Source organism: Pleurodeles waltl, chromosome 12 (genome assembly GCF_031143425.1).
Source record: "Pleurodeles waltl isolate 20211129_DDA chromosome 12, aPleWal1.hap1.20221129, whole genome shotgun sequence".
NCBI lineage: Eukaryota > Metazoa > Chordata > Amphibia > Caudata > Salamandridae > Pleurodeles > Pleurodeles waltl.
In genome coordinates this window covers 307,485,221-307,505,097 of record NC_090451.1, presented here as the reverse complement: position 1 = coordinate 307,505,097, position 19,877 = coordinate 307,485,221, and the positions used below count along the sequence as shown (strand labels likewise).

Genomic DNA, 19,877 nt, shown 5'->3' with positions numbered 1-19,877 from the left:
GAAAATACAGCAACTAAAATGTGAACATCTGTATTGGCAAGAGCAGCATTTTTACTAACAAAGTATATTCTTATCCTACAGCATCTGTGCATTGTATGGTGTTCCTCTTAAGTAGTATATGTCACTGTGTGGGGAAGCAGCCTAAACGACGACAGCTGAACAACTACTGGCGTGGTCCACGAAAGCGGAACAATGCTGTCCTGAACAACGACCCTGTTTTCCTCTGCCTTAACCACTCCTGTCTGAACAACGAACATACGTGGTTAAGGCAGAGGAAACAGAATCAGGATTGGAAAGAACACAGTCAGGTTATATATATTCGATGGCATGTGTAGCTGCAGATGCACATGCTGTGCATATCCCGCCATCTAGTGTTGGGCTCAGAGTGTTACAAGTTGTTTTTCTACGAAGAAGTCTTTTCGAGTCACAAGATCGAGGGACTCCTCCCCTTTCGGCTCCATTGCGCATGGGCGTCGACTGCATCTTAGATTGTTTTCTTTCCGCCATCGGGTTCGGACGTGTTCCTCTTCGCTCCGTGTTTCGGTTCGGAAAGTTAGTTAAATCTTGGAAAATTCGACGGTATTGTTTGCGTTTGGTATCGGGTTAGTTATAGCAGAAAGACACCGAATAAAAGAAGAGCTCCGGTAGCCCTTCGGGGCTTCTATCCCCCGGCGGGGCCTGGTCGGCCCGACCGCGTGCGTCTTCAAGGCTCATGGAACGGACCCCATTCCGCTTCTGCCCCGAATGCCACAATAAGTATCCTTACACAGATTAGCATTTGGTCTGTAATTTGTGTTTGTCCCCCGAACACAAAGAGGCTACTTGCGAGGCCTGTCGGGTATTTCGGTCGAAGAAGACGCTAAGGGACCGGAGAGCTCGAAGGCTTCAAATGGTATCGATGCCGTCAGGACATCACGGCGTAGAAGAAGAGGAGACTCTCCATTGCTGATTCGGACTCGGCCGAAAGTGAGCAGCCAGCGAAAACCGTGAGTAAACCTGCCCCGGCCAAAACTCACGCCAAAATCATGAAGGCCCAGGGGGACGCCACCGCCGGCAGGCCATGGCTTAACTCGTAAACTCGGTGACCAACCATCGGCACCGAAAAAGGGCACACACGTGTCGAAGACATCCGACTCCGGTCGAGATACCGGCACAGAGTATACTTGGCACCGAGATACTGGCTCCGACCAAACTCGACACCAAGATACCGGCTCAGAGCAAAGTCGGCACCAAGAGGTCGGCACCCCGAAACCGAAAAAGGTGGCTTCGGAGCCGAAAAAGACTGTGGAAAAGGTTTTGGTGCCCAAACACCCAGCATCGGAGCCGAAACAAAGTTCTTATTCCGAAGAACAAGGCCTTTCTGCACAACTACAAGGCCATAAATTTGGACAAGAATTAGAGATGGGGGAGCCAGACTATACACAAAGAAGGCTCCATATTCAAAAAGAAACAGGGAAAATATGAACATCTTCCCAAGGAGTTTCAAAAGCGTGCACAGCAAGTGGTGGAGGAGGGCCAAAGTATCTCCAACAACCAGATACGATCGGCAATGGACGCAGCGGACACAGCCGCCAGGACTGTGAATACAGCGGTCACTATTCGGAGACACGCATGGCTCCGCACCTCCGGATTTAAGCCAGAGATCCAACAGGCTGTGCTTAATATGCCTTTTAATGGACAACAGTTGTTTGGGTCGGAGGTGGATACAGCTATAGAGAAGCTAAAGAAGGACACTGACACGGCCAAAGCCATGGGCGCGCTCTACTCCCCACAGAACAGAGGCACCTTTAGAAAGCCACACTTTAGAGCGGGGTTTCGAGCCCAAAGCACAGAACCCTCAACCTCACAAGCCAGACCCACATACCAGGGCCAGTATCAAAGAGGAGGCTTTCGGGGACAATATAGAGTTGGACAGTTCCCTAAAACCAGAGGGAAATTCCAAAGGCCCCACAAACTAAACAGTGACTTCATTGTCACAAATCCCCAACACATAACACCAGTGGGGGGGGGAGACTCACAGATTATTACAAAAATTGCGAAGAAATAACTACGGACTTGTGGGTTCTAGCCATTATCCAACATGGCTATTGCATAGAATTCCTACAATTACCACCAAATGTGCCTCCAAGAACACACAACATGTCCAAACAGCACTTGGATCTATTACAACTAGAAGTCCAAGCGTTGTTACAAAAAGAGGCAATAGAACTCGTACCCAACCATCAGAAAGGAACAGGTGTTTATTCCCTGTATTTTCTAATACCCAAAAAGGACAAAACTCTGAGACCCATCTTAGATCTCAAAACACAAAATCTTTACATCAAATCAGATCACTTTCACATGGTAACACTACAAGACGTGATCCCCTTGCTCAAACAACAAAACTACATGTCAATATTAGAACTAAAGGATGCTTACTTCCATATACCCATACATCCTTCACACAGGAAATACTTGAGGTTTGTAATCCAAGGAGTACATTACCAATTCAAAGTGTTACCATTCGGGATAACAACAGCACCAAGGGTATTTACAAAATGCCTTGCAGTAGTAGCAGCACATATCAGAAGACAGCAAATACACGTATTCCTGTATCTAGACGATTGGTTAATAAAAACCAACACTCAGAAGCAGTGTCTTCAACACACAAAATACGTCCTATAAACCCTTCACAAATTAGGGTTCTCAATAAACTACCTAAAATCACACTTACAACCGTGTCAAATACAACAATACTTAGGAGCGACAATCAACACAAAAAAAGGGATTGCCACTCCAAGTCCACAAAGGGTACAAGCATTCCAAAATGTAATACAAAGCATGCACCCAAACCATCAATATCAAGTAAAATTAGTGATGAAACTTCTAGGCATGGTGTCTTCATGCATAGTCATTGTCCCAAACGCAAGATTACACATGCAGCCCTTACAACAGTGCCTAGCAACACAATGGACACAAGCACAGGGTCAACTTCAGGATCTAGTGTTGATAGACTGCCAAACACACACCTCGCTTCAATGGTGGAATCCTATAAATTTAAACCAAGGGCGGCCCTTCCAAGACCCAGTGCCTCAATACGTGATCACAACAGATGCTTCCATGGTAGCGTGGGGAGCACACCTCAACCAACACATCATCCAGGGACAATGGGACACTCAGCAAAAACAACTTCATATAAATCAACTAGAACTACTAGCAGTGTTTCTAGCATTAAAAGCATTTCAACCACTAATCGCCCACAAACACATTCTTGTCAAAACAGATAACATGACAACAATGTATTACCTAAACAAACAGGGAGGCACACACTCAACACAGTTGTGTCTCTTAGCACAGAAGATTTGGCATTGGGCGATTCACAATCACATTCGCCTAATAGCGCAATACATACCAGGAATTCAAAACCAGTTAGCCGACAATCTCAGTCGAGATCACCAACAGATCCACAAATGGGAAATTCATCCCCAGATACTACAAACCTACTTCCAAAACTGGGGAACACCGCAAATAGACCTATTCGCAAAAAAAAGAAAACACAAAATGCCAAAACTTTGCATCCAGGTACCCACAGCCTCACTCCAAGGGCAACGCGTTATGGATGAGTTGGTCAGGGATATTTGCTTACGCTTTCCCCCTCTCCCACTCCTTCCGTATCTAGTAAACAAATTGAGTCAAAACAAAGTCAAACTAATACTAAGAACACCAACTTGGGCACGACAACCTTGGTACACAACACTACTAGACCTGTCAGTAGTGCCTCATATCAAACTACCAAACAGACCAGATCTGTTAACTCAACACAAACAACAGATCAGACATCCGAATCCAGCATCGCTCAATCTAGCTCCTGAAGTCTTAGAATTCGGACATCTAGACCTTACACAAGAATGTATGGAGGTCATCAAACAGGCTAGAAAACCTACTACAAGCCATTGCTACGCAAATAAATGGAAACAATTTGTTTATTACTGTCATAATAATCAAATTCAACCATTACACACGTCCGTGAAAAACATTGTAAGCTACTTACTACACTTACAAAAGTCTGTTAGCTTTTTCATCCATTAAAATACATCTCACAGCAATTTCTGCCTATCTGCAAATTACACATTCAACTTCACTATTTAGAATCCCAGTCATAAAAGCATTTATGGAGGGTCTAAAAAGGATCATTTCACCAAGAACACCACCAGTTCCTTCGTGGAACCTCAATATTGTATTAACACGGCTTATGGGTCCACCATTTGAACCCATGCACTCTTGTGAGATTCAATACTTAACCTGGAAATTAGCCTTCCTAATAGCGATCACATCCCTCAGAAGAGTAAGTGAAATACAAGCCTTTACCATACAGCAACCCTTTATACAAATACACAAACATAAAGTGGTTCTACGCACAAATCCCAAATCTTTGCCAAAAGTTATATCACCGTTCCACTTAAATCAAACGGCGGAACTCCCAGTGTTCTTTCCAGAACCAGACTCTAGCTGAAAGAGCATTACATACATTAGACATAAAAAGAGCACTAATGTATTACATTGATAGAACCAAACAAATTTACAAAACAATTGTTTGTAGCTTTCCAAAAACCTCATGCAGGGAATCCAATATCCAAACAAGGCATTGCCAGATGGATAGTTAAATGTATTCAAACCTGTTATGTTAAAGCAAAGAGAGAACTGCCTATTACACCAAAGGCACACTCCACTAGGAAGAAAGGTGCCACCATGGCCTTTCTAGGAAATATACCAATGACCGAAATCTGTAAGGCAGCCACATGGTCTACGCCTCATACATTCACTAAACATTACTGTGTGGATTTGTTAACAATACAACAAGCCACAGTAGGACAGGCAGTATTACGAACATTATTTCAAACAACTTTAACTCCTACAGGCTAAACCACCGCTTTTGGGGAGATAACTGCCTACTAGTCTATGCACAGCATGTGTATCTGCAGCTACACATGCCATCAAATGGAAAATGTCACTTATCCAGTGTACATCTGTTCGTGGCATGAGACGCTGCAGATTCACATGCGCCCTCCCACCTCCCCGGGAGCCTGTAGCCATTATAAGTTGATAAAAATAAACTTGTACATTTGTAAACTTGTAAATATAACACTTTTAATCACATTATGTACATACATACTTACTCCATTGCATGGGCACTATTACTATATACACAACTCCTACCTCACCCTCTGTGGGGAAAACAATCTAAGATAGAGTCGACACCCATGCGCAATGGAGCCGAAAGGGGAGGAGTCCCTCGATCTCATGACTCAAAAAGACTTCTTCGAAGAAAAACAACTTGTAACACTCCGAGCCCAACACTAGATGGCAGGATAATGCACAGCATGTGAATCTACAGCATCTCATGCCACGAACAGATGTACACTGTTTAAGTGACATTTTCTATATGTGTGTGTGTGTGTATATATATATATGTGTGTGTGTGTGTATATATATGTGTGTGTGTGTGTGTGTGTATATATATATATATATGTATGTATGTACATGTATATGTATGTATATATGTTCGGTGGCATGTGTAGCTGCAGATAAACATGCTGTGCACTGTTCCTGCCGTCTAGTGTTGGGCTTGGAGTGTTATAAGTTGTCTTTCTTCGAAGAAGTATTTTCGAGTCACGAGACCGAGTGACTCCTCCCTTTCGGCTCCATTGCGCATGGGCATCGACTCCATCTTAGATTGTTTTCTTTCCGCCATTGGGTTCAGACGTGTTCCTCTTCGCTCCGGTTATTCGATTCAGAAAACTTCAAAAATCACCGAAAATCATCGGTATTGTTTTCGATTGTGAACCATCTTGCATCGACACCTCGGCACCGGCGAAACATACCTTCGGTTGCCCTTCAGGGCACCCGTGCCCATCCTGGGCCTGGTCGGCCCAACCGCAGGAAGTGTTGAAGCCTCATGGACCGGACCCTGTTCCGGTTCTGCCCTCAGTGCCACGCAAAGTATCCATACACGGATCAACATCAGGTGTGTAACTTTTGTTTGTCACCAGATCACCGAGAGGATACTTGTGAGGCCTGCAGGTCCTTCCGTTCCAAGAAGACCTTGAGGGATCGAAGAGCGAGACAGCTACAAATGGCGTCGAAGAGTACGCCGAAGAAGAGGAGATGGCCATCTCCATTCAAGGATCCAATTCGGACGAATCAGACGCAGACAGACCACCGACAGCAGGCCAGCACGTGAGTACGCCTGACACAACCCAGAGCCAGTCCAAGACCAAACAAAAGGCCTTGGGGGACGCCACTGCCAGAAGGCCGTGGCTCTACCCGGAAGAAATCAAGCGGTGACCAAGCAACATCTTCGGCACTGAAAAAGGCCACATCCGCACCAAAGTCTTCGAACGCGAGTCGGGACACAGTCTCCGAAAAAGTTCGACATCGACTCGTCGAATTGAAACCCCGAAAGACTCTTTCGGAACCGAGGCCTACTATCACCATGGGCATTTCGGTACCGAAAAACGGTTTCGGAGCTGAAAAAGCCTCATATACTGAGGAACATGGACTTTCTAAACAGATGAAAGAAAGCCACAGATTTGAGGAAGAAATTCAACAAATGGAGGAATTTGATGACAGACAAGACAGGATACAGATCCACAAGGATACTGGCAAGATCCTCACAGCACCTCCCCTCAAATTTAAAAGGAAGCTGGCTTTCCAAGGACATTTGGACACTGATCAGCCAAGGGCTAAAGTGCCAAGAGAGCAATCTCCGCCAAGCCAGTTTTCCCCAGCACATTCTCCTCCTCATTCTCCTCAAAGAACTGTTTCTCCTCTTGCTACACCCACGGCGCAGCCACATCAAGACACAGACCCGTGGGATCTTTATGATGACCCTGTGTCGGACAATGGCCCGGAGTGCTATCCGTCTAAACCCTCTCCACCTGAAGATAGCACCTCCTACACACAGGTTTTGGCTAGGGCTGCAGTTTTCCACAATGTAAGCATGCACACCGAACCATTAGAGGATGACTTTCTTTTTAATACGTTGTCCTCAACACATACCTCTTACCAAAGTCTACCCATGCTCCTAGGTATGCTTAAACATGCCCAACAGATTTTTCAGGAGACGGTTAAAGGAAGGGCCATAACACCAAGGGTAGAAAAGAAATATGAACCACCACCTTCTGACCCGGTATTTATCATACAACAGCTGCCCCCAGATTCGGTAGTGGTCAGTGCAGCAAGGAAGAGGGCCAACTCGCAGTCATCTGGAGATGCACCCCCTCCAGATAAAGAGAGTAAAAAGTTTGATGCGGCAGGAAAGAGGGTAGCGTCGCAAGCAGCCAATCAGTGGCGCATCGCGAACTCTCAGGCCCTCCTCGCAAGATATGACAGAGCTCATTGGGAAGAAATGAGCGACATAATTCAACACCTCCCCAAAGAATACCAAAAAAGAGCTCAGCAGGTAGTAGAGGGAGGGTCAGGCAATAACGAATAACCAGATAAGGTCTGCATTGGATTCAGCTGACACTGCCGCAAGAGCAATAAACACTGCAGTTACAATTACAGCCATAGAAAAAATGAAAAAGGATACGGATACAGCCAAAGCGATGGGAGCGCTTTACTCATCCCAATACAGAGGGACATTTAGGAAGCCGCAGTAAAGGGAGGGTTTCAGGCCACAGCCATCAGAACCATCCACCTCACAGACAAAGCTCTCATACCAATCACAGTATCAAAGAGGGGGGTTTTGAGGGTCTTTCAGAGGGCAATTTCCCAAATCCAGGGGAAAATTCCAATCTACAAAGCAAGCCACTAACAACAAGCAGTGACTTTGCTATCACCTTCCCCCAACACACATCCCCTGTGGGAGGAAGACTGGAAAGGTTCCACAATCAATGGTCAAACATAACAACAGACACATGGGTACTATCAATTATCCAACATGGTTACTGCATAGAATTTACACATTTTCCTCCAGATATTCCCCCAAAAGCGCACAAACTATTGTCACAACATCTAACAATGTTACAAACAGAGGTGCAAGCACTGTTAACAAAACAAGCCATGGAACTAGTACCTCATCAACAAAAAGGAACAGGGGTCTATTCCCTGTACTTCCTTATTCCCAAAAAGGACAAAACACTAAGGCCAATATTAGATCTAAGGACTCTCAACCTATACATTCAATCAGAACACTTCACATGGTGACACTACAAGATGTAGTCCCATTAATGAAACAGGGATAATACATGTCAACACTGGATTTAAAAGATGTGTATTTTCACATACCCTTCCATCCATCTCACAGAAAATACCTCAGGTTTGTTAAACAAGGAAAGCATTATCAATTCAAGGTATTACCCTTCGTGATAACAACAGCCCCCAGAGTATTTACAAAATGCCTTGCCGTAGTAGCAGCATACATAAGGAGACAACACATGCATGTATTCCCATATCTCGACGATTGGCTAATAAAGGCCAACACTCAAGAACAGTGTCAACATCACACATGTTATGTAATAGATTCCCTACACACCCTAGGGTTTTCGATAAATTATCAAAAATCACACTTGCAACCATCCCAAATTCAGCAGTACTTGGGAGCTACGCTCAACACTCAAAAAGCGATTGCAAGTCCAAGCCCACAAAGGGTGCAATCATTCCACACCATGGTGCCAAAAATACAACCAAATCAGCATTACACAGTCAGATTTGTGATGAAACTCCTAGGCATGATGGCATCATGCATCGAAATTGTCCCAAACGCACGGTTACACATGCGGCCCTTACAGCAGTGCCTTACAAAACATTGGTCGCAGGCACAGGGTCATCTCCAAGATCTAGTGTTGATAGACCGCCAAACACACTATTCGCTTCAGTGGTGGAATCCCACAAATTTAAACAAAGGGCAGCCTTTTCAAGACCCTGTGCCTCACGCCATTCTCACAACAGATGCATCAATGATTGGGTGGGGAGCACACCTCAACAATGACAGTATACAAGGACAGTGGGACAGCGAACAAAAACAGCTACACATAAATCACTTAGAGCTGCTAGCAGTCTTTCTAGCACTAAAACCTTTTCAACCTCTTCTGGCTCACAAACACATTCTTGTCAAAACAGACAATATGACAATGATTTACTACTTAAACAGGGGGAACACACTCATCGCAACTTTACCTCCTAGCACAAAAAATTTGGCATTGGGTAATTCACAACAAGATTTGCCTAATAGCGCAATACATCCCAGGGATTCACAATCCATTAACAGACAATCTCAGTTGGGATCACCAGCAAACTCACGAGTGGCAAATACATCCCCAGGTACTACAAAGGCACCTTCGTCAGTGGGGGACACCAGACATAGATCTGTTTGCCACAAACCAAAACGCAAAATGCCAAAACTTTGCATCCAGGTACCCGCAACCTCAGTCCAAGGGCAATACGCTATGGATCAACTGGTCAGGGATATTTGCTTACACTTCCCCCCCTCCCCCACTCATTGCATTTCTAGTCAACAAACTGTGTCAAAACAAACTCAAACTAATACTTATAGCACCAACGTGGGCACGCCAACCGTGGTACACCACACTGTTGGACCTCTCAGTAGTACCTCACATCAAGCTTCCAAACAGACCAGATCTGTTAACGCAACACAAACAGCAGATCAGGCACCCCAATCCAGCAATGCTCAATCTAGCAATCTGGCTCCTGAAATCTTAGAGTTTGGCTATCTAAATCTTCCAAACGAGTGTATGGAAGTCATTAAAGAGGCAAGAAAACCTACCACCAGGCATTGTTATGCTAACAAATGGAAAAGATTTGTCCTCTACTGCCAAGCAAAACACATCACACCGTTGGATGCGTCCATACAAGACATCGTAGGATACTTACTACACCTACAAAAAGCAAATCTAGCCTTTTCATCCATCAAAATACACCTCACCACAATTTTGGCTTATTTGCAAATTAAACGCACAAAATCCCTATTTAGGATACCAGTCATTAAAGCCTTCATGGAAGGATGAAAATGAATCATACCTCCAAGAACTCCACCAATACCCTTGTGGAATCTTAATATTGTACTTACACGACTCATGGGTCCACCTTTTGAACCCATGCATTCTTGTCAGATCCAATTCTTAACTTGGAAAGTGTCATTTCTAGTAGCAATCACTTCATTACGAAGAGTTAGTGAAATACAGGCTTTCACTATTGAAGAACCCTTTATACAAGTACACAAAAACAAAGTTGTTCTCTGCACAAATCCAAAATTTCTACCAAAAGTCATCTCACGGTTTCATTTAAACCAAACAGTGGAACTCCCAGTCTTCTTCCCACAGCCAGACTCCGTGGCAGAAAGAGCACTGCATACATTAGATATAAAAAGAGCTCTAATGTCTTATATCGACTGAACAAAAGCATTTTGTAAAACTAAACAATTGTTTGTTGCATTCCAGAAACCCCTGTCTGGTAACCCTATATCCAAACAAGGCATAGCCAGATGGATAGTGAAATGTATACAAACTTGTTACCTCGAAGCTAAAAGACAACTACTCGTTACACCAAAGACACACTCCACTAGAAAGAAAGGAGCTACAATGGTCTTTCTAGGAAACATACCAATGACAGAAATTTGTAAGGCAGCCACTTGGTCCACACCTCATACTTTTACCAAACATTACTGTGTAGATGTGTTAGCAACACAACAAGCCACAGTAGGACAGACTGTACTAAGAACATTATTTCAAACAACTTCAAATCCTACATGCTGACCACCGCTTTGGGGAGGGTTACTGCTTTGTAGTCTATGCACAGCATGTGTATCTGCAGCTACACAAGCCACCGAACGAAAAATGTCACTTACCCAGTGCACATCTGTTCATGGCATGTTCCGCTGCAGATTCACATGTGCCCTTCCACCTCCCGGGAGCCTGTAGCCGTTTAAGTTGCAATTAGAAATTGTACATATGGAAATAAACATTCCTCTACCTCAACTTTGTACATACATCTCTATCCCATTGCATGGACATCTTTACTATTCTCACTCTATCACTCCTACCTTACCCTTTGCGGGAAAATAATCTAAGATGGAATCTATGCCCATGCGCAATGGAGCCGAAAGGGAGGAGTCACTCAGTCCCTTGACTCAGACTTCTTCGAAGAAAGAAAACTTGTAACACTCCGAGCCCAACACTAGATGGCAGGAACAGTGCACAGCATGTGAATCTGTAGCGGAACATGCCACGAACCAATGTACACTGGGTAAGTGACATTTTCCATATATATATGTTCAGTGGCATGTGTAGCTGCAGATACACATGCTATGCATAGGTCTGTGCGCCATCTAGTGTTGGTCTCGGAGTACTACAAGTTGTTTTTCTTCAAGGAAGTCTTTTCTCGAGTCATGGAATTGAATGACTCCTCCTTTTGGTAATAGTGCGCATGGGCATCGACTCCTTTGTTAGATTGTTTTCTTTACGCTGTCGGGTTCTGACGTGTATCATCTTGCTCCGAGAATTTCTATTTGGAAACTTTATAATAACTATTTCACTGTTGGTTTTGTTTCGATCGTGTTTCCATCTATAATCGAGCTGATAGTACCGCCGGAAACCAGAAAACGCCCTTTTGGGTACGCGCACCCAACTCGGGCCTGTTTAGGCCTACCACGCCGAAGCCTGATGGATCAGACTCCATTCTGATTCTGTCCTTGATGCCACGCAAAATTTCCATATACAGATTAACATGTGGTATGTAATCTCTGTCTCTCTCCCGAGCATCGAGAAGAAAACTGTGAAGCTTATTGGTCGTTCTAGTCGAAAAAGACAATGTGTGACCGGAGAGCGAGAAGACTTGAGATGGCATTGAAAAATACAGAGTACATCAACCCCGTAGAAGTGGGTAAGTGACATTTTCCACACACACATATATATATATATATTTATATATATATATATATATATATATATATATGTGTGTTTTACTTTTACATGGCCATCTACTTACTACTTTTACATTTCTATTCTTTCACTCTCACTCCTTCCTACACCCTTCTGCGGGAAAACAATCTAACAAAGGAGTCGATGCCCATGCACAGTATTACCGAAGGGAGGAGTCATTTGGTCCAGTGACACGGAAAAATAAGACTTCTTCGAAGAAAAACTACTTGTAACACTCAGAGCCCAACCCTCAATGGCGGAATTATGGATGAGCACTATGCCCCAACAGTGTCTAAGCCAATTCTTAGACATTGTAAGTGCAGGGTAGCCATAAAGAGTATATGGTTTGGGAGTTTGTCAAACACGAACTCCACATTCTCATAATGGCCACACTGAAAACTGGGACAGCACAATAAATTGTGTCAGTGATGCCAGTGTGGGATTTATTGAGAATTGCACACAGGGGGCATCTTTGAGATGCCCCCTGTATACCAGTCCAACTACTAGTGCTAGGCTGACCAGTTTCTGCCAGCCTTCCACATCCAGACGGGTCTCTGGCCACATGGGGTGAGTGCCTTTGTCACTCGGTGGCCAGGAACAAAGCCTGCACTGGGTGGAAGTGCTTCACACCTCCCCCTGCAGGAACTGTAACACCTGGCGGTGAGTCTCAAAGGCTCAAGCCTGGTGTTACAGTGCCCCAGGGCATCCCAGCTAGTGGAGATGCTCGCCCCTCCGGACACAGCCCCCACTTTTGTTAGCAAATCTAGAGGAGATAATGAGGAAAAACAAGGAGGAGTCACCCTCCAGTCAGGGCAGCCCCTAGGGTGTCCTGAGCTGAGGTGACCCCTGCCTTAGGAAATCCTCCATCTTGTTTTGGAAGATTCCCCCCAATAGGATTACAGATGTGCCCCCCTCCCCACAGGGAGGAGGCACAAAGAGGGTATAGCTACCCTCCAGGTCAGTAGCCGTTGGCTACTGCCCCCAAGACCTAAACACACCCCTAAAATAAGTATTTAGGGGTGAACCTGAACCCAGGAAACCAGATTCCCTCAACCTGCAACAAGGAGGACGACTGACCTGAAAGCCCAGCAGAGACAACTGACTTGGCCCCAGCCCTTCCAACCTGTCTCCAAACTCAAAGAACCTGCACAGCGATATATCCAGCGGGACCAGCGACCTCTGACTGCCCTCCACCCAAACGACCAAGAAACTCCCATGGACAGCGGTTCTGTCCAAGAAACCAGGAAACAAGCATCTTTAAAGGGACTCCAGCCTCACTCTGGAAGCGTGAGTCCCCAACACTCTGCGCCTGATGCCCCTGGCTCATGTCCAGAAGAACCAACACTGCAGAGAGGACCCCCAGACGACTCCACCGACGCGCAATGTTTAGATCAGCAATATATAGATTAAACCAGAAGGGAGCATCCGCAGATCCTTATTTTAATCCATCCTTTGTGCTTGTTTTCTTTGTAGTAGAATCTGAGTAGCCGAGTTTAATGGTAAGTATCTGTGTAAAGCATCTTAACTGCACATAGTAATGTTGGTTTGTATATTCCATTGTTTATTATTTGTCCTTAGTGGGTGCCTTGGTACCTTATTGAACGTCTCCTAGCATGTATATAGAGAGACGTTTTTGTGCAGGACATTTCTCCTCTAATATTGCTAAAGCTGGATGGTTATTTGTAGCACGACTTATCGGTCAAAATCCCATCTGATTTGCTGGTAAAATATTAAGTTGCACTGCCCATGTTTCCAAATCCTCCAAAATTAAAGATGGAACAAACTTGGCTTCTGTGTCTATTGGGGTGATCACCCTATAGTTTACTGAATTTCCTGGTAATCTTTTCTGAAGAACTTGAAGAAGGATTTTTTTAAATATGTTTATTGAATTTTCAGTTTAATTCTGCTTCCGTCATTTAGCATTTACAATGTCAGGATTTGGTTGATCTGTTATAAAATTAACATACAAAGCAAACAATAAAACTTAACTTAGGTCTTGTTATAATACTCAGAAAGTGTTTATCTGCTGTATCAGGGTATTAAGTCTTACAATGTGGCGATAGTAGCCTCATATTCCCCAGCTTGGTTATGCTGTTGCCTGATAGTGAGTCATTATTTGTGTTGCTGGGGGATTTCCCGGTCTAATGTCAATTTGTGGCATGTGGTACCGCGGTGCTTATTGTACCTGTTCTAGTTGTTAACCCCTCACTTGTTAGTCGCTGTGGGTTGCCGCAGGTCGAGGTTGTTGGTATGGGAGCGTTCTCTATTTTTATAGTTTATCCCGTCCAACTTGCTTGGTAATATTGGAGTTGGGCGGGTGCAAGGCTGACTATCTCGGGGGCCAACATCTAGTCTGGTTCATGTCGGTCTCTCGTCATTCTTGGCCTCTAGTCTGCTTATTAAAGTTTCCCAGACTTCACATCCTGTGTGTTGTTGGCCCTCCCTTTCTATTTTTCGCAGAACCAGTGATTCTGCACGTTCCCACCGCAGTGTCATGTTGTGCCAGGATTTCAGATCTGGAGCTATGGCCGCTTTCCAATTCATAGCTATCAATCTTTTGTACATCACGTATGCTAGGTCTGTGAACTTATGTAGGTGCTTGTGTTTCTTTTCTCTCTGTCTCAGGCCCAACAGGCAGGATTTAGGGTCCACTGTGAGCACCAGCCCCGTCAGTTCTGACACCCTCTCTACCACTCTACTCCACTCCCTGTTCACCTGGACACATTCCCAAACCATGTGGTAGAAATGTGCCAGTGGGGCTTTACATCTAGGGCAGGTTGGGTCCAAGCCGGGGAACATGCGTTTGATCCTGGCTGGTGAAAGGTACGTTTGGTGTGTGTAGTTGAATTGCGTATAGCGGAATCTGGGGTTTCTAGATACCCCCCCCGAGTATGGTGTAGAACTTTTGGCCAATCCTCTTATGGTATTGGGTTTGGGAGAACTGCGTTCCACCTTCCCCGTACATTCTCCAGGTTAGGTTCGGGAAATTTATTCAGGGTTTTATATAGATTCGACACAACTTTGTTTGATTGTCATATTGCAGCATGTGGTGCAGTGCGGTGGAGATCGTTGGTTCTTGGTTTCCAGCTGACCATGTCTTCTTAATTGAATGACATATAGCATAGTATGTTATAAATTGCCCGGGGTTTACTGCTGTGAGGGCTTGTACAGATTCAAATGACATAATTGTTCCTTCCTCAAAGCAGTCTCCTGCTGACACTATGCCCGCCTCTGTCCAGGCCGTTAGCGAGTGCTTTCTAGCCCTGTTGGCCCATCCAGGAACTAGTCCCAATGGGATGAGCGGCGAGTAGTGGAGCGCGCTGTGACCATTTTTAATATATCTCTTCCAGCATGCATGTGCCACTAGCATTAGTGTTTTGTCAGACGCCCCTTTCGGAGTTTTGGTTGGTAACCATGTGACCAGGGGTTCTCCACGTAGACTTGACAGCACCCAGGCAGACTCCGCCTGTGTGGGTCTATGTATCCAATTCAGTATCCACTGTAGTTGTGCAGCCGCGTAATAGAGTTCAAAATTGGGGGCTCCCAGGCCGCCCGCGTTTACTGGGCGCTGCAGTGTGGTGAGTGCGACGCGCGCGCTCTACCCCCTCCCCATATGAGCTGCAGCAGGATTCCGTTCAAGTCCCGGAAGAAACTCCTAGGGATCAAGAGTGGCAGTGCCGCAAAGTAATATAGTAGCCGGGGCAGTATCAGCATGTTTGCTATTGCCACTCTGCCCAGTGGTGACAATGGTAGTTTACTCCAGAATCGCAGCGACCCCTTCATGGAGGCCAGTGCTCTCCCCAGATTTCCATCTCTAAGATCTTCAGTTCTGTGATATATTTTGACCCCCAGGTATTTGAACGAGTCAAAGCACCATTTCAGGTGTCCAGCTGGGGCCGTTTCTTTTCTCAGCGGGGGCCATACGGTTAATGGGAACACAAACGATTTTTCCCAGTTCACCACCAGCCCCGATATCTCCCCGTATTCAGTTAAGAGTGCGATTGCTAAGGGTATCATCTTACTTCCTTTCCGCACATATATTAGGGCGTCGTCTGCATATAATGATATTACGTGGTGTAGCCCGTTCCTGATTATACCCCAACTGTCTTCCATGGTCCGTAGTCGGGTCGCTAATGGTTCCATTTCTATTGCGAACGATAAGGGGGAGAGGGGGCATCCCTGCCTGGTGCCTCTAGCAATCGGGAAGCTATCAGATATGACCCCTCCTGTTTTCACCCGAGCTTGTGGGTTGGTGTATAATGTCTGTACCCATTGTATGTAGTTAGGGCCGATTCCCATTTTCCGCATGGTGGCGAACAAGAAGTCCCACCCTAGTGTGTCAAATGCTTTCTCAATATCTATCGAGAGCACCATTTCCTCATAGGCATCCGGCGGTGTGCCCCCCATTACACTCAGCAATCTGCGAATATTTAAAAAGGTGTTACGTTTGGGGATGAAACCATTTTGGTCGTCGTGTATCAGAGTGTGTATAATGGGAGCTAACCTGTTAGCCAATATTTTACCTAGGATTTTGCAGTCAAGGTTTAGGAGTGAGAGTGGTCTATAGGATTTGACATCTGTAGGATCTCACCCCTGCTTAGGAAGGACCACTATCATTGCCTCTCTCTGTGTGGGGGGCAATGCCTTGCGGTTCCATGCCTCCTCGAATACTTTCAGCAGGTGGGGCTTTAAGTGTTTTGAATACTTCGCGTAGTATTCTATAGGGAGGCCATCTATTCCTGGCGCTTTATTCCTGGGCATCTGTGCTAATGCTACGTCCAATTCCTCTGCGCCCAGAGGGGCCTCCAGTTTCTCTCCGTCTGCCTGTGATAGTTGCGCCAAGTGGGATCCTGCAAGGAAGGATTCAAGTCGTGCCGACCAAACGTTTGGTATATAGGTTTGTATAGTATTCCCTAAACACCCCATTTATCTCTTCTTGTGTGGTGGCCATCTTACCGTCGTCTAGTTTTATAGCCCCTATGGGAGACTGCTGTCGGTTCTCACGAAGGAGCCATGCCAGTAGCCTGCCAGATCTGTCCCCCTCCGACTGTAGGTGCATTAAATGATATTTGTAGTCGTGTCGGCGGAGGCGAGAGTCTACTTCGTTGTATTTTATGCGCGCCTCTTTTAGCGCTGTATAGAGTATCTCCTTCCGTGCCACCGCTGTTTCAAGTGTTCTCAGTTCCTTTTCTAAGGAATTAATCTCTGCGTGGAGGGTGCGTCTCACTCCCCAAGTGGACGATATACAATGCCCTCTGACAACCGCCTTGTGTGCTTCCCACTCTACCGCTCTTGTGGCTGTGGAGTCTTTATTGATTTCCCAGTACTGACTCAGTCCCTCTGCAAACGCCTGGTCCTGGAGCGCTTCCACCTGTAATCGGCATGTAGGGATCACCGAGCGTCTCCTGCCCCAGTTTAATGTCAATCTAAGCGGCGAATGACCAGGTATTCTGTCCCATTGGTCAGTGCGCATATGTCCGCAGTACCCCATATTATATCTATTCTAGTGTGCACTTTATGGGGTATTGAATAGAATGAGTATTCCCTCTGTTGGGGATGTTGCATGCGCCATAAGTCGTGGAGTCTCATGTCTCCCGCCCATGTACTAAACTACACAACACACTACTTCTTAAAGAAACCTGTATCCGTGCGAATACCTGTGGCGGCGCCATTTTGATTACCGGATGTGGCTCTTATACGGGGCTCACATCCTTCCTCAGACGTAGGGTGTGTGTATATATGTATATGGGTGCTCCCGAAGTGTTAGCCCCCTCCACCCCCCGCGAACCGCGCGCACAGAAATGTTAGACAATGTACACAGTAAGGAGGAATTAATTGTTCAAAAGATACTCGTGGGTAGCCACAACGTCCAGCAGATCAACTCCTGCAGCGGCCACCCCTGCCTCCCATCCACTTGTCTCACAGTTCGGGCAGGGGGGTGAACTAGCTATTTACGTTCACAGTGCATCTGCAGATCTGGGGGTAAAGTTCGGACCCCTGAGCGCCTCTGTAATTGTGGAGTCCGAGCTAGCTGAGTCCGAGCTGGCTGCGGGGGCCACCCGGAGTGCCTCAAAAGAGTTCTGTGTGAGCAGAGGGGTTTCTTTCAGCACTTTTGCCCTGTCCTCCGCTGCATGTCTCTCCGTGGGTTGACCCTTGGGCCGTCTCCTGGTGCGTTTCCTCAATGAAGAGGTTAGCCATTCCTCTACTTCGTTCGTTCCCTCCTGGGTTTGTGTTAGGCCTTTGGCGTGCAACCAAGTCCAGGCATCTTCAGGGGAGGTGAATATGTGAGTGCGTTCTTCTGATATTACTCTCAATTTAGCAGGGAAAAGGAGGGCATATATAATGTTGTGCTCACAAAGGCGTTGTTTAATTTTTACATAGGAGTTACGTTGCTTCTGTACCTCCTGTGTGAAGTCTGGGTAAGCATGGACCACTGAGCCTTTGTGTCGAAATGGGCCTTTACTGCGAAATTGCTGCAATATTAGGTTGCGGTCTCTGTAGTTTAAGAATCTCGCTATCAGTGGTCTAGGTGGCTGACCCAGCAACGGCGGCCTCCCTGGGACTCTGTGCGCCCTTTCCACAGAGAAGAACTTCGATGGGGACCCACTCAACACTTCTTTGATTAGCCATTGCTCTATGAATATTTCCGAGCTCTGTTCTGGTAAACTCTCAGGAAACCCTAGGAAGTGAACATTCTGCTTTCTGCTTCTTCGGCGCGTCGCCATAGGTTCTTCACCTCTCAATCCAGACGCTGGATTTGTTTCTGGTTATCCGAGACTATAGGATTCGTCGCGTTTAGTGCATCTCCCGTCGACTACACTCTATCCGCCAGGTTGCGATGGTCCACTCTCTGTGTCTATTCTGAGTTCTAGCGAGGATTTAGTGTCCATGATTGCCTGTAGCACTTTTTCAAATTGCGTAGAGTGGGCTTGGAGTGTGCTTTCCAGCGACTGTAAGGTTGGGATTAGCTGTTGGTCACACGGTGCCGGACCAGGCGCATTTCGTTCCTGATTTTTGGTGGATTTGGGCTTCCCGGCCATGTTTGTGACTATTGGGAGGCTCTCGCAATATGGGGCAGCGTTGTTTTGTGCTGCTTGGACGTCCGAGTGCACTGATGGCACTGGCACTCCCTCCGGTGTGTGGTATCCTACTGTAGCTCCGCCGGGCTTGCTTGTGGCTTCTCACGGTCGAGCCGGTCAGTGACGGCGCAGGTCGGGAGGAAATGGGCAGGGAGCCCTACTGCTAGTAGTTGAATGCTCTGGGACAGGAGTGTGTGTGGCTGCTCCTACGGTGTGCCAAACCAGCGATAGTCAATTGGAGGTCCGGGCAGCACGGGTGACCCACTGTAGTCCCCCACAGACACCGCTCCTGCACGTGTCCGTGGCCTCTGGCAGAGACGAAGAAGGGAGGCCGGAAAAGGAGATCAGCATTAAAGTAAATACGGCAGGGTGGGGGTGGGGTGGGGTGAGAGAGCCCGGGCCCTCCTGCCTGATCGCGCCCCGCCCCCCCCCCCTCCCCCCCCCTCTAAATAGTGGTGTTGTTGTCCCCCGCTTTGCTGGGGGGGAGGAGTTAAATTTTGTGTAGTTCGGTGGGCGTCACTTCCCGGTCCGGGTGAGCGCCCGTAGGTCCAGTGCGGCTCCTGGGCCGCGATCCCGTCACCGCCTTTGCTATTTCCTCTTAGCCGCTCCAGCTTGTCGCATCCAGCCGTGGCGCATCGGCACCTCCACTCCTCCTCTGCTAACGTGGGAGCGTCCTGCCTGGCAGGGGAGAGCCGAGCTAGCCGCGGTCCCTGCCACCGCCCCAGGGAGGGGGAAGCAATAGGGGGAAAGGGGAGAAGCTGTACGTTGATGCGGTCTCCAGCCTGTGAGAACCCCCCTCCGCTACAGCCCCCTCACCTCCTATCTCCGCGTATCCAACGCCGGGGCACACAGACCAGCGCCGTCTCTGCTTAATCGGATG

General features: G+C 46.6%; 1 protein-coding gene across 8 annotated transcripts in view; it reads left to right on the top strand.

Moving 5' to 3' along the window:
• CHD9 (chromodomain helicase DNA binding protein 9) overlaps window positions 1-19,877 on the top strand; it is a 1,629,153-nt gene that overhangs the window by 816,305 nt on the left and 792,971 nt on the right. The gene's annotated exons all lie outside the window — the stretch shown is intronic.